Below are 13,257 nucleotides of genomic sequence, written 5' to 3' on the forward strand. Positions count from 1 at the left end.
ATGGTGTGGGGGATGTTTTCTGGGCACACTTTAGGCCCCTTAGTGCCAATTGGGCATCGTTTAAATGCCACGGGCTACCTGAGCATTGTTTCTGACCATGTCCATCCCTTCATGACCACCATGTACCCATCCTCTGATGGCTACTTCCAGCAGGATAATGCACCATGTCACAAAGCTCGAATCATTTGAAATTGGTTTCTTGAACATGACAATGAGTTCACTGTACTAAAATGGCCCCCACAGTCACCAGATCTCAACCCGATACAGCATATTTGGGATGTGGTGGAACGGGAGCTTCGTGCCCTGGATGTGCATCCCTCAAATCTCCATCAACTGCAAGATGCTATCCTATCAATATGGGCCAACATTTCTAAAGAATGCTATCAGCACCTTCTGGAATCAATGCCACGTAGAATTAAGGCAGTTCTGAAAGCAAAAGGGGGTCCAACACCGTATTAGTATGGTGTTCCTAATAATTCTTTAGGTGAGTGTATATATATATATATATATATATATATATATAAATATTGACAACATATGATGATTACCTGAACACATGTGCAAAAAATTAAGCTTGCACACCAGTTTATGAGAATTCTAATACTTGATAGTTGATAAAGTCCAAGGGCGAATAAGTGGTCCGTGCTGTAGTCCTCTGCAGGATCAGGACAGAAAGCATCGGCAGGTAATTGTTAAGGGTATAGTATAAGGCCTACACTTAGTTATAGAAAAATCTGCTGTAGCAGGACAGACTGTAGCATGAAAATGGTAATGCTGTAGTGTAAAGTATACACATAGCTGGGCCTAACTGAGCTGGAACAGAACAGACAGCAGCAGAGAAATGGTAACACTGTAGTATAGGCCATACACATAGCTCGTCCCTAACTCTGCAATATCAGGACAGACAGAGGCAGCTGGTAATAGGTAATGCTGTAGTATATGTCATACAGATGGCTGGGCCTAACTCTGTAATATCATGACAGACAGCAGCAGCTGGAAAATGGTAACGCTGTATTATACAGCATACTCATAGCTGGGCCTAATTCTGTAATATCAGGACAGACAGCGTCATCTGGAAAATTGTTACGCTGTAGTATACGGCATACAGATAGCTGGGCCTAACTCAGCAGGAACAGAACATAAAGCAGCATTGAAATGGGAATGCTGTAGGACAAGGCCAAAACATAAATCATCAAAATCAAGACAGACAGCAGCAGATAAAGGTAACGGTGGAGTATAAGTCCAACACATAACTCAACATGATCAGGACAGACATCAGCAGCAGCAACAGCAGCAGCAGCAGGTACATGGTAACGGTTGAGTCTAAGGCCTACACATACAGTGGGGGAAATAATTATTTGACCCCTCACTGATTTTGTAAGTTTGTCCAATGACAAAGAAATGAAAAGTCTCAGAACAGTATCATTTCAATGGTAGGTTTATTGTAACAGTGGCAGATAGCACATCAAAAGGAAAATCGAAAAAATAACTTTAAATAAAAGATAGCAACTGATTTGCATTTCATTGAGTGAAATAAGTATTTGAACCCCTACCAACCATTAAGAGTTCTGGCTCCCACAGAGTGGTTAGACACTTCTACTCAATTAGTCACCCTCATTAAGGACACCTGTCTTAACTAGTTACCTGTATAAAAGACACCTGTCCACAGAATCAATCAATCAAGCAGACTCCAAACTCTCCAACATGGGAAAGACCAAAGAGCTGTCCAAGGATGTCAGAGACAAAATTGTAGACCTGCACAAGGCTGGAATGGGCTACAAAACCATTAGCAAGAAGCTGGGAGAGAAGGTGACAACTGTTGGTGCGATTGTTCGAAAATGGAAGGAGCACAAAATGACCATCAATCGACCTCGCTCTGGGGCTCCACGCAAGATCTCACCTCGTGGGGTGTCAATGGTTCTGAGAAAGGTGAAAAAGCATCCTAGAACTACACGGGAGGAGTTAGTTAATGACCTCAAATTAGCAGGGACCACAGTCACCAAGAAAACCATTGGAAACACATTACACCGCAATGGATTAAAATCCTGCAGGGCTCGCAAGGTCCCCCTGCTCAGGAAGGCACATGTGCAGGCCCGTCTGAAGTTTGCCAATGAACACCTGAATGATTCAGAGAGTGACTGGGAGAAGGTGCTGTGGTCTGATGAGACCAAAATAGAGCTCTTTGGCATTAACTCAACTCGCTGTGTTTGGAGGAAGAAAAATGCTGCCTATGACCCCCAAAACACCGTCCCCACCGTCAAGCATGGGGGTGGAAACATTTTGCTTTGGGGGTGTTTTTCTGCTAAGGGCACAGGACAACTTATTCGCATAAACGGGAAAATGGACGGAGCCATGTATCGTGAAATCCTGAGCGACAACCTCCTTCCCTCTGCCAGGAAACTGAAAATGGGTCGTGGATGGGTGTTCCAGCACGACAATGACCCAAAACATACAGCAAAGGCAACAAAGGAGTGGCTCAAGAAGAAGCACATTAAGGTCATGGAGTGGCCTAGTCAGTCTCCGGACCTTAATCCAATCGAAAACCTATGGAGGGAGCTCAAGCTCAGAGTTGCACAGAGACAGCCTCGAAACCTTAGGGATTTAGAGATGATCTGCAAAGAGGAGTGGACCAACATTCCTCCTAAAATGTGCGCAAACTTGGTCATCAATTACAAGAAACGTTTGACCTCTGTGCTTGCAAACAAGGGTTTTTCCACCAAGTATTAAGTCTTTTTTTGTTAGAGGGTTCAAATACTTATTTCACTCAATGAAATGCAAATCAGTTGCTATCTTTTATTTAAAGTTATTTTTTCGATTTTCCTTTTGATGTGCTATCTGCCACTGTTACAATAAACCTACCATTGAAATGATACTGTTCTGAGACTTTTCATTTCTTTGTCATTGGACAAACTTACAAAATCAGTGAGGGGTCAAATAATTATTTCCCCCACTGTAGCTCGGCCTAACTCAGCAGGAACAGACAGCAGCAGGTTCTTAGTTGGCAGCAGGAATGTGTTCCCAGGAATGGGCCCCCACCAGACCTGGGCAACAACTAAAATAAACTAAGACACCTCAGACAGCAGCAGGTTCTTAGTTGGCAGCAGGAATGTGTTCCCAGGAATGAGCCCCCACCAGACCTGGGCAACAACTAAAATAAACCAAGATACCTCAGACAGCAGCAGGTTCTGTCTCTACAGCAGTAATATGGTAACATGCATATAAAAAGGCAATATCTTACATTGTCACTTTTAATTTCAAAGGTAATTTAAGTTTTGAAAGAACAAAGTAAATTTGTGCAAAATTAAGTATACACGCCGCCTGCGCTGGTCTGCTCTTATTTTCCATATCAGGCACATTGTGTCTGTAGCAGAACACTGCGGTAGCGCAGCTAGCCTCGCCGTGTGCTGATTCCTCCAAGCCAGATGGCAGTAGGAGTGGCGGTGTTTAGCAGTGGCTGTCTCATCCTCCGTTTGTCTGTGAGGAGGCATGGGTACTGCCGCTCTCCCCACCCATACACGATCGTCAACGCTCTGGGCTCCGCACAACGGCAGGACCCATCCGTCCTCTGCCCGTCTGAGCACAGAAGGCAGTGATGAGCCAGCTTGCCTTGGTCAGGGTCTGGAAGTATCCCCAGCTCTGCCGCCGGGATTAGTTCACCTTCCCATCGGTGAAGACTCGGTGCACGGCTGCTTGCTCAGTCCTCAGCGGCTGCCTCCAGTGTGCAGCCTGGTTCATCGATCACAAGTCATGGTTCAGAATAAGCCTTTAGATGTGAAACTTGGCTTGACACGGGGGGCAGTGTCACACAGCCCTTGGCAGACTTCACCAGGAAGGGGCTGGCAGGCACAATGAAGCACCTACACTGTCATTCAGCATAGTTGTTCTGCCCATTTTTTGCATAATAAATGTATGTAATGTACTGTAAAGATTATACTGAAATGTTATGTTTGATGTTGCTGCCATCTAGTGGTCAAAGTTAGTTTCTACTTCGCCAGAACTTTACAGGAAGTGTATTTTTCTCAGAGTCAAAGGCAGTAACCTTTAACCTGGAACTGTATTTCCTCCATTTCATCACTGCTCCTGGATCTAGCAGGCTGCATGCAGAGGAGCTCTTGATCTATTCCTGGACTAATGATGGAATTGTCTGTGAGTACTCTCACTGATGGAGTGAGGCTGCTGTATTATGTGTAATGTACTAACACTCATGTTTTGTTTATGTTTATATTGTAGTTTTACAAAGTTATTCAGAAAAGAGAATACATACAGATCTGATGTCTCACGTTTCTTGACTTCTGAATTATTGTTATGGTGTCTGACTAGTGTTATACAACAGTTCAATAACGCGAAGCAGAACAGTAAAAAGACAACCCACATGGCGACACCGCCGACACAGCAAGGCAGGGAGAACATTCCCAGTGCCCAGCAAGACGATGCAAAGTTGCATGTGTCCAGAACTTCACGGGCTAGCAAGATGTCCTCAGCAAGTTCCTCAGCAGTTAGAGCTCGTGCCAAGGCAGAAGCTGCCCGCGTCCAGCTACAGTACGCAGAAAAAGAAGCCATGATGATGCAGGAGTTAGCAGCAAAGAAAGCTGCCATAGCACAAGAGACAGCAGCTAGGGAAGCTGCCCTAGCACAAGAGAGAGCAGCTAGGGAAGCTGCCATAGCACAAGAGACAGCAGCTAGGGAAGCTGCCATAGCACAAGAAGAAGCGGTTTTAGAATCAAAATTGCTCATCCTGCAGCAACAGACTGCAGCTGCAGTTGCTGAAGCAGAGGCCGCTGCCTACATGGAAACAAGTCGGTCAGGAAGTGAAAAATCATATAAAGACTCAGAGGTTCCAGAAAAACCTCTATTCTCTGCAGATCGTACAAGTGAGTACATCCAGAACCTTACTGATGCGCATACAAAGGAACAGTCTCTTAAACCTGAAGCAAAGGAATTCAGGCCGAGATCAACATACCCCCTGAGCAGACCCAATCAACCACATGAGGCCAGCGGCTGCCAGCAAACCAAGAATGAAGCACCAGAAACCCCTAAGAACAAAAAACAAGTGTTCCCATCACCTCAACCTATATATTACAGGCGCGAACAACAATGTGCAGTGGATGTCACCAAATATCTCATCCGCAAAGAAATGGTTAGCTCAGGCTTTCTCCAATTTGATGACTGTTCTGAAAACTATTGGGCATGGAAATCTTCCTTTCTGAATGCCACTGAAGGTCTGAACTTATCACCAGCAGAAATGCTTAATTTAACCACTTCCCATCTGGGCCCTTTGCCCCCTTCCTGACCAGGCCAAATTTTTCAAAACTGAGATATCTCACTTTATGTGGTAATAACTTTGGAACGCCTTTATTTATCCAAGTCATTCAGAGATTGTTTTCTCGTGACACATTGTACTTCATGATAGTCATAAATTTGAGTCAAAATATTTCACCTTTATTTATGAAAAAATCCCAAATTTACCCAAAAATTTGAAAAATTCGCAATTTTCTAAATTTCAATTTCTCTGCTTTTAAAACAGAAAGTGATACCTCATAAAATATTTATTATTTAACATTCCCCATATGTCTACTTTATGTTTGCATCATTTTGGAAATGTCATTTTATTTTTTTAGGACGTTAGAAGGCTTAGAAGTTTAGAAGCAATTCTTCAAATTTTTAAGAAAATTGCCAAAACCCACTTTATAAGGACCAGTTCAGGTCTGAAGTCACTTTGTGGGGCCTACATAGTGGATACCCCCATAAATGACCCCATTGTAGAAACTACACCCCTCAAGGTATTCAAAACCGATTTTACAAACTTTGTTAACCCTTTAGGCGTTCCACAAGAATTAAAGGAAAATGGAGATCAAATTTTTAAATTTCACTTTTTTGGCAGATTTTCCATTTTAATCAATTTTTTTTCTTTAACACATCGATGGTTAACAGCCAAACAAAACTCAATATTTATTACCCAGATTCTGCGGTTTACAGAAACACCCCACATGTGGTCATAAACTGCTGTATGGGCACACGGCAGGGCGCAGAAGAAAAGGAACTCCACATGGTTTTTAGATGCCATGTCCCATTTGAAGCCCCCTGATGCACCCTTACAGTAGAAACTCCCAAGAAGTGACCCCATTTTGGAAACTAGGGGATAAGGTGCCAGTTTTATTAGTACTATTTTTGGGTACATATGATTTTTTGATCATTCATTATAACACTTTATGGGGCAAGGTGACCAAAAAATTGGTTGTTTTAGCACAGTTTCTATTTATTTATTTTTACAGCGTTCACCTGAGGGGTTCAGTCAAGTGACATTTTTATAGAGCAGATTGTTACGGACGTGGTGATACCTAATATGTATACTTTTTCTCATTTATTAAAGTTTTACACAATAATAGCATTTTTGAAACCAAAAAATTATGTTTTAATGTGTCCATGTTCTGAGAGCTATAGTTTTTTTATTTTTTGAGAGATTTTCTTATGTAGGGGCTCATTTTTTGCGGGATGAGGTGACGGTTTTATTGGTACCATTTTGTGGGACATACGCGTTTTTGATCACTTGGTGTTGCACCTTTTGTGATGCAAGGTGACAAAAATTGCTTGTTTTGACACAGTTTTTTTTTTTTTTTTTTACGGTGTTCATCCGAGGGGTTAGGTCATGTAATATTTTTATAGAGCTGGTTTTTACGGACGCGGCAATACCTAATATGTATACTTTTTTTATTTGTTTCACTTTAACACAATAATAGCATTTTTGAAACCAAAAAAATGATGTTTTAGTGTCTCCATGTTCTAAGAGCTATAGTTTTTTTATTTTTTGAGAGATTTTCTTATGTAGGGGCTCATTTTTTGCGGGATGAGGTGACGGTTTTATTGGTACCATTTTGTGGGACATACGCGTTTTTGATCACTTGGTGTTGCACCTTTTGTGATGCAAGGTGACAAAAATTGCTTGTTTTGACACCGTTTTTTTTTTTTTTTTTTTTTTTTTTACGGTGTTCACCCGAGGGGTTAGGTCATGTGATATTTTTATAGAGCTGGTTTTTACGGACGCGGCAATACCTAATATGTCTATTTTATTTTATTTTTAATTTTTTTTTTTATTCCTTACTTGGGATTTTTTTTTTTTTTACATGTGAAACTTTTTTTTATTTTATTTTTTTAACCCTTTATTTTATTTTTATTTTATTTTACACTTTTCGTCCCCCATAAGGTCATACAAGACCTCTGGGGGACATTTACTTCACTTTTTATTTTTTTTTACACTGTTGATTTCTCCTGTAACTGGGGCTGACATAGTAGCCCCAGTTACAGAAGAAATGCACCCCTAGAGAGGCTGTACAGCAGCAATCCTGCGCTGTACAGCCTCACAGCAGGGCTGATCGAGGTCTCTGAGAGACCTCACACAGCCCCTGCACTCTCCGGTCACGGCGGTCACATGACCGCCGGGCCGGAACAGGAAGCGCTCAGCGCTTCCTTCTCTGCAGACACAGCGCTCGGTGAGCGCTGTGTCTGCAGCGATCGTGAAGGCAGGGACACCTGGGAACTGTCCCTGCCTTGTCTTAGGGTTGCCCTGCTGTCACTGACAGCGGGCAACCCGATCAGCAGCTGCACGATTAGCGTGCAGCTGCTATTTCTGACAGGACGTTTTAAAACGTGCTGTCAGAAATAGACGTCCACCCATAGGACGTTTATATCCTATGGGCGGACGTGAGGCGGTTAATGATAAAATGGCTTGGTACTGAGTCAGCAGAGCATGCTAAGAGGATGAGAAGAGCAAACCTGTTCAACCCTGCAGCAGGACTCCACATGACATGGGGAAGACTAGAAGAAACGTATGGATCCCCAGAGGTAATAGAAGGAGCACTGTTGAAAAAACTTGAAGTCTTTCCCAAGGTGGGCTACAGAGACAACGTGCGGCTACAAGAACTAAGTGATCTTCTACTAGAGATAGAATATGCCAAAGAGGATCGCTACTTGCAAGAACTTTCGTATCTAGATACAGCTAGAGGCACTAATCCCATAGTAGAGAAACTACCCTAAAATCTGAAAGACAAGTGGATGTCTGTAGGAGGTAAATTCAAAGAAGATTATGGAGTCGCTTTTACCCCTTTCTCTGTGTTTTCTAGGTTTGTTCGACAGCAAGCGAAAATACGAAGTGATCCCAGTTTCGCTTTCACGACCAGCAGCAATCAATCACACAGACCTGAGAGACCTCACAGACCTCACGGTAGGACCTATGTATCCACACACAAAACAGCTGTACCTTCAGAAGTCACTGACTACCAAAGCACCCACAAGGTACACACCATAGAAAACCCTGATAGACATTGCCCAATACACAAAAAAACACATCCATTAAAGAAATGCAAAGGCTTTAGAAGCAAACTCATTGCAGAGCGGATGTCCTTCCTTAAATAAAACGACATCTGTTTCAAGTGCTGCGGATCTACTTATCACATTGCCAAAGACTGCAAAATACCAGTAGAATGTACAGAATGTGGCAGTGAGAGACATATTGCAGCTTTGCACCCTGGCCCTGCTCCTGCCCCACTAGAGACTGTAGAACCCAGGAAAGATCAGGGCAGGGAGCAACAAGAGACCCCACTCTCCTCTGTAATGTCTAATTGCACCGAAGTATGTGGACAAGGCAAGAGTGCACGATCATGCTCTAAAATCTGTTTAGTGACTGTGTATCCCACTGGCAAGAGAGAAAGGGCAGTGAAAATGTATGCAGTGCTAGATGAACAGAGCAACAGATCCCTTGCAAAGTCAGATTTCTTTGATATCTTTAACCTTAAGGCAAGTGCAGTTCCATACACTCTAAGGACATGTGCAGGGACAATTGAAACCACAGGGAGAAGAGCTACTGACTTTACCATTGAATCCTTCAATAATAAAGTGCAGTTCCCACTTCCTACCCTAATAGAGTGTGGCATGATACCTGACGACAAAACTGAGATTCCATCTCCAGAAGTAGCTCATCACCACCCTCACCTCCGCTCAATTGCTCACCTTATCCCAGCTGTTGAGCCACATGTTTCTATCCTTCTACTTCTTGGAAGAGATATCCTTCAGGTACACAAGGTACGCCAGCAGATCAATGGACCTTATAATGCCCCCTATGCACAGAGACTGGACCTGGGGTGGGTCATTGTAGGAGAAGTTTGCCTGGGGACAGTGCACCAGCCTGACAACATTAGCACTTTGAAGACGTCTGTGTTAACAAATAGACGCACATCCCTTCTCAGTCCCTGTCACAACAACTTCATTGTCAAGGAAAGCTTTGGCAGGTCAACACAACACTGTGACTCTTCTACACTCTATGGTAAAGAAGAAGTCAATTCCAACATTGAGACAGATAATCTAGGCATAACAGTATTTCAGAAAACTAAAGATGATGATAAACAGGCCCTCTCTATAGAGGATCAGATCTTCTTGCAGATTATGGATAAAGAGGCTTACCAAGATGACAATCACAGATGGGTGGCTCCTCTCCCCTTTCGCACACCCAGACGTGTTTTGCCTAGTAACAGGGAGCAAGCCATGAAGCGTTTGCATTCACTCAGCAAAACACTGCAGAGAAAGCCAGAAGTGAAAAGAGATTTCACTGAATTCATTAAGGGGATGCTAGACAATGATCACGCTGAAGTTGCAGGACCACTTGAGACAGACAGGGAACACTGGTATCTACCAATGTTTGATGTTTACCATCCACACAAACCTAACCAAATCAGAATAGTTTTTTGATTCCAGCGCAGAGTATAAAGGAGTGTCTTTAAATGATGTACTGTTCAGTGGCCCTGACCTAAACAATACTTTGCTAGGTGTCCTCATGCGCTTCAGAAAAGAGCCCGTTGCTTTCACAGCAGATGTGCAACAAATGTTTTATTGCTTTCTTGTCAGAGAAGACAACAGAGACTTTCTACGTTTTCTCTGGTACAAAGACAATGACATAGACAAAGAAATTGTCGAGTACAGAATGAAAGTGCACGTATTTGGCAATAGCCCCTCTCCTGCCGTCGCTATATACTGCATGCAAAAGGCTGCCCAGAAAAATGCAGAGTGCTATGGACAAGAAGCCAAACACTTTGTATTGAGACATTTCTATGTAGATGATGGACTCGCTTCTGCTAGCACACCTGAAGATGCAATATCCATCCTCAGTAAAGCAAAACAAATGCTGGCAGAATCCAAACTGCGTCTTCATAAAATCGCTTCCAACAGCCAAAAAGTAATGGAAGCCTTCCCTGTAGCAGACAGAGCTAAGGACCTTAAAGATCTTTACCTAGGTACAGACACCCATCCCTTGCAGAAAAGCCTAGGCCTAAGTTGGGATCTAGAAACAGATAGTTTTGTTTTCAGAGTTTCCTCAGAGGAAAAGCCTTTTACACGTAGAGGCATTCTATCCACCGTAAATAGCCTCTATGATCCCCTAGGGTTTGTATCACCTGTGACAATAAGAGGTAAGGTCTTAGTTCGGGAACTGTCATCTGGGGAAAGTGAATGGGATGCATTGCTTCCACAAGAGAGACTAAGTGAGTGGGTTCAATGGACAGAATCCTTGCAAGCATTAGAGCACCTAAAGATAGACAGATGCTATGTGCCCGTATCTCTATCATCAGCTTGCAGGAAAGAACTATGCATCTTCTCAGATGCATCCACCACAGCTATAGGTGCAGTAGCTTACTTGAAAGTAATTGATGCAGAAAATGTGTGTCATGTTAGATTTGTCATTAAGCCCTAAACCAGCCCACACTATTCCTCGTTTAGAGTTGTGTGCTGCTGTACTTGCAGTCGAAATGTCTGAGCTAATCACAGATGAACTAGACATTGATTTTGATGCTGTGAAATTCTTCACTGATAGCAAGACTGTCCTAGGGTACATTTGCAACACCACTAGGAGGTTCTATCTGTATGTCTCCAACAGAGTGAATAGAATCAGGCAGTCTACACACCTAGATCAGTGGTTCTATGTACCTACAGAGCAAAACCCTGCAGATTATGCCAGTAGGCCTACTCAAGCAGCATGCCTTCAGAACTCTATATGGTTCTCAGGCCCATCCTTTCTGTACCAACCACACTGTGAGAAGATAGACACTGCTAATGTTTATCCACTCATAGAGCCTGAAGCTGACCCTGAAATCAGATTTGAAATTACAAGCTTCAGCACCAGAGCTTCCGAAGCCACACTTCACTCACGTTGCTTTGATAGATTTTCTTGCTGGAAGATATTAGTTAAGACCCTAGCCAGACTCATCCATGTCGCTAAAACCTTCCAGAGGGAAACCAGCAGCAATCAGGTCAGAAGGTGGGAAAGTTTCCATGAACAAGTCAATCTAGAAGAACTTGCTCCGGCAAAGTCTGTTATAATCTCTTCTGTTCAAAACAGACATTTCTAGAAGGAAATTGACTGCATTAAAAAACAAAAGACATTCCCAAAACTAAGCCGTCTTAGGAAGCTTAGCCCCTTTTTAGACAAAAATGGGTTGTTGAGAGTAGGTGGACGTTTGTCTTTTGCAGAACTTTCAGAGGAAGAGAAACAGTCAGTCATTATACCTTATGATCACCACATTGTGACACTGCTTGTTAGGTACTATCATGAACAAGTAGTTCACCAAGGGCGACACATCACAGAGGGTGCAATTAGATCCGCAGGTTTCTGGATTCTTGGTGGCAAACACTTGGTATCAGCTGTTATACACAAATGCGTCATCTGTCGCAAGCTGCGAGGAAGGTTACAAAGTCAAAAGATGGCAGAGCTACCAGAGGACAGAGTAATTGCTCAACCACCTTTCACCAATGTGGGCTTAGATGTATTTGGTCCGTGGTCTGTTTTAACCCGTCGCACTAGAGGAGGCAGCACAGGCAGTAAACGATGGGCAGTCCTTTTCACTTGTTTGTCCACCCGAGCTGTACACATAGAGCTACTTGAAACTATGTCAACATCAAGCTTTATTAATGCCTTGAGGAGATTTTTCTCAATTCGTGGCCCAGCAAAACTGTTCCGTTCTGACAGAGGAACAAACTTTGTAGGAGCCTGCAAGGAACTTAACATTTGTGCCATCGAATCACAATTGCAAGACTTTCTCCAAGACAGAGGATGTACATGGGTCTTTAATCCTCCACACTCTTCACACATGGGTGGTGTCTGGGGGAGACTTATAGGTATTGCCAGGCGAATCTTGGACGCTATGTTACTACAAACCAAAACTGCTCACTTGACCCATGAGACTTTAAGCACCTTTATGGCAGAGGTTACAGCTATTATGAATGCCAGGCCTATAGTTCCTGTGTCCTCAGACCCAGATACACCTATGGTCCTTACCCCAGCAATGTTGTTGACTCAAAAGGTGAACTCCTTGTCTGCTCCATCCAGAACCATAAGTACAGCACAAGTTCATGTGAAACAATGGAAGCAAGTACAATGCTTGGCAGACACCTTTTGGAAAAGATGGAAGAGAGAGTATCTGTCAAATCTGCAACACCGTAGGAAATGGACTGAGGATCGCCCAAATCTAAAAGTGGGTGATGTTGTTCTGTTGAAGGACAGCCAAGAGAGCAGGAACGAGTGGCCTGTAGGACTTATTGTCAATGCTCTACCAAGCAGGGATGGCAATGTTAGGAAGGTGGAGGTCAAGATTGCAAAGAATGGGTCTTCCAAAATTTATCTTAGACCTATAACTGACATTATAGTTTTAGTTTCAGATTAGCAAGGATTCCATTCCTGTTTATATGTTTTTTCTGCATAGCAGTAGTTATTTAGGTAGTGACATAATAATTATGCCAGACAGGGAATGTTCTGCCCATTTTGTGCATAATAAATGTATGTAATGTACTGTAAAGATTATAGTGAAATGTTATGTGTGACGTTGCTGCCATCTAGTGGTCAAAGTTAGTTTCTACTTCGCCAGAACTTTACAGGAAGTGTATTTTTCTCAGAGTCAAAGGCAGTAACCTTTAACCTGGAACTGTATTTCCTCCATTTCATCACTGCTCCTGGATCTAGCAGGCTGCATGAAGAGGAGCTCTTGATCTATTCATGGACTAATGATGGAATTGCCTGTGAGTACTCTCACTGATGGGGTGAGGCTGCTGTATTATGTGTAATGTACTGAAACATATGTTTTGTTTATGTTTATATTGTAGTTTTACAAAGTTATTCAGAAAAGAGAATACATACAGATCTGATGTCTCACGTTTCTTGACTTCTGAATTAATGTTAAGCTGTCTGACTAGTGTTATACAACAGTTCAATAACGCGAAGCA

This window comes from Bufo bufo, chromosome 5, assembly GCF_905171765.1.
Source record: "Bufo bufo chromosome 5, aBufBuf1.1, whole genome shotgun sequence".
NCBI lineage: Eukaryota > Metazoa > Chordata > Amphibia > Anura > Bufonidae > Bufo > Bufo bufo.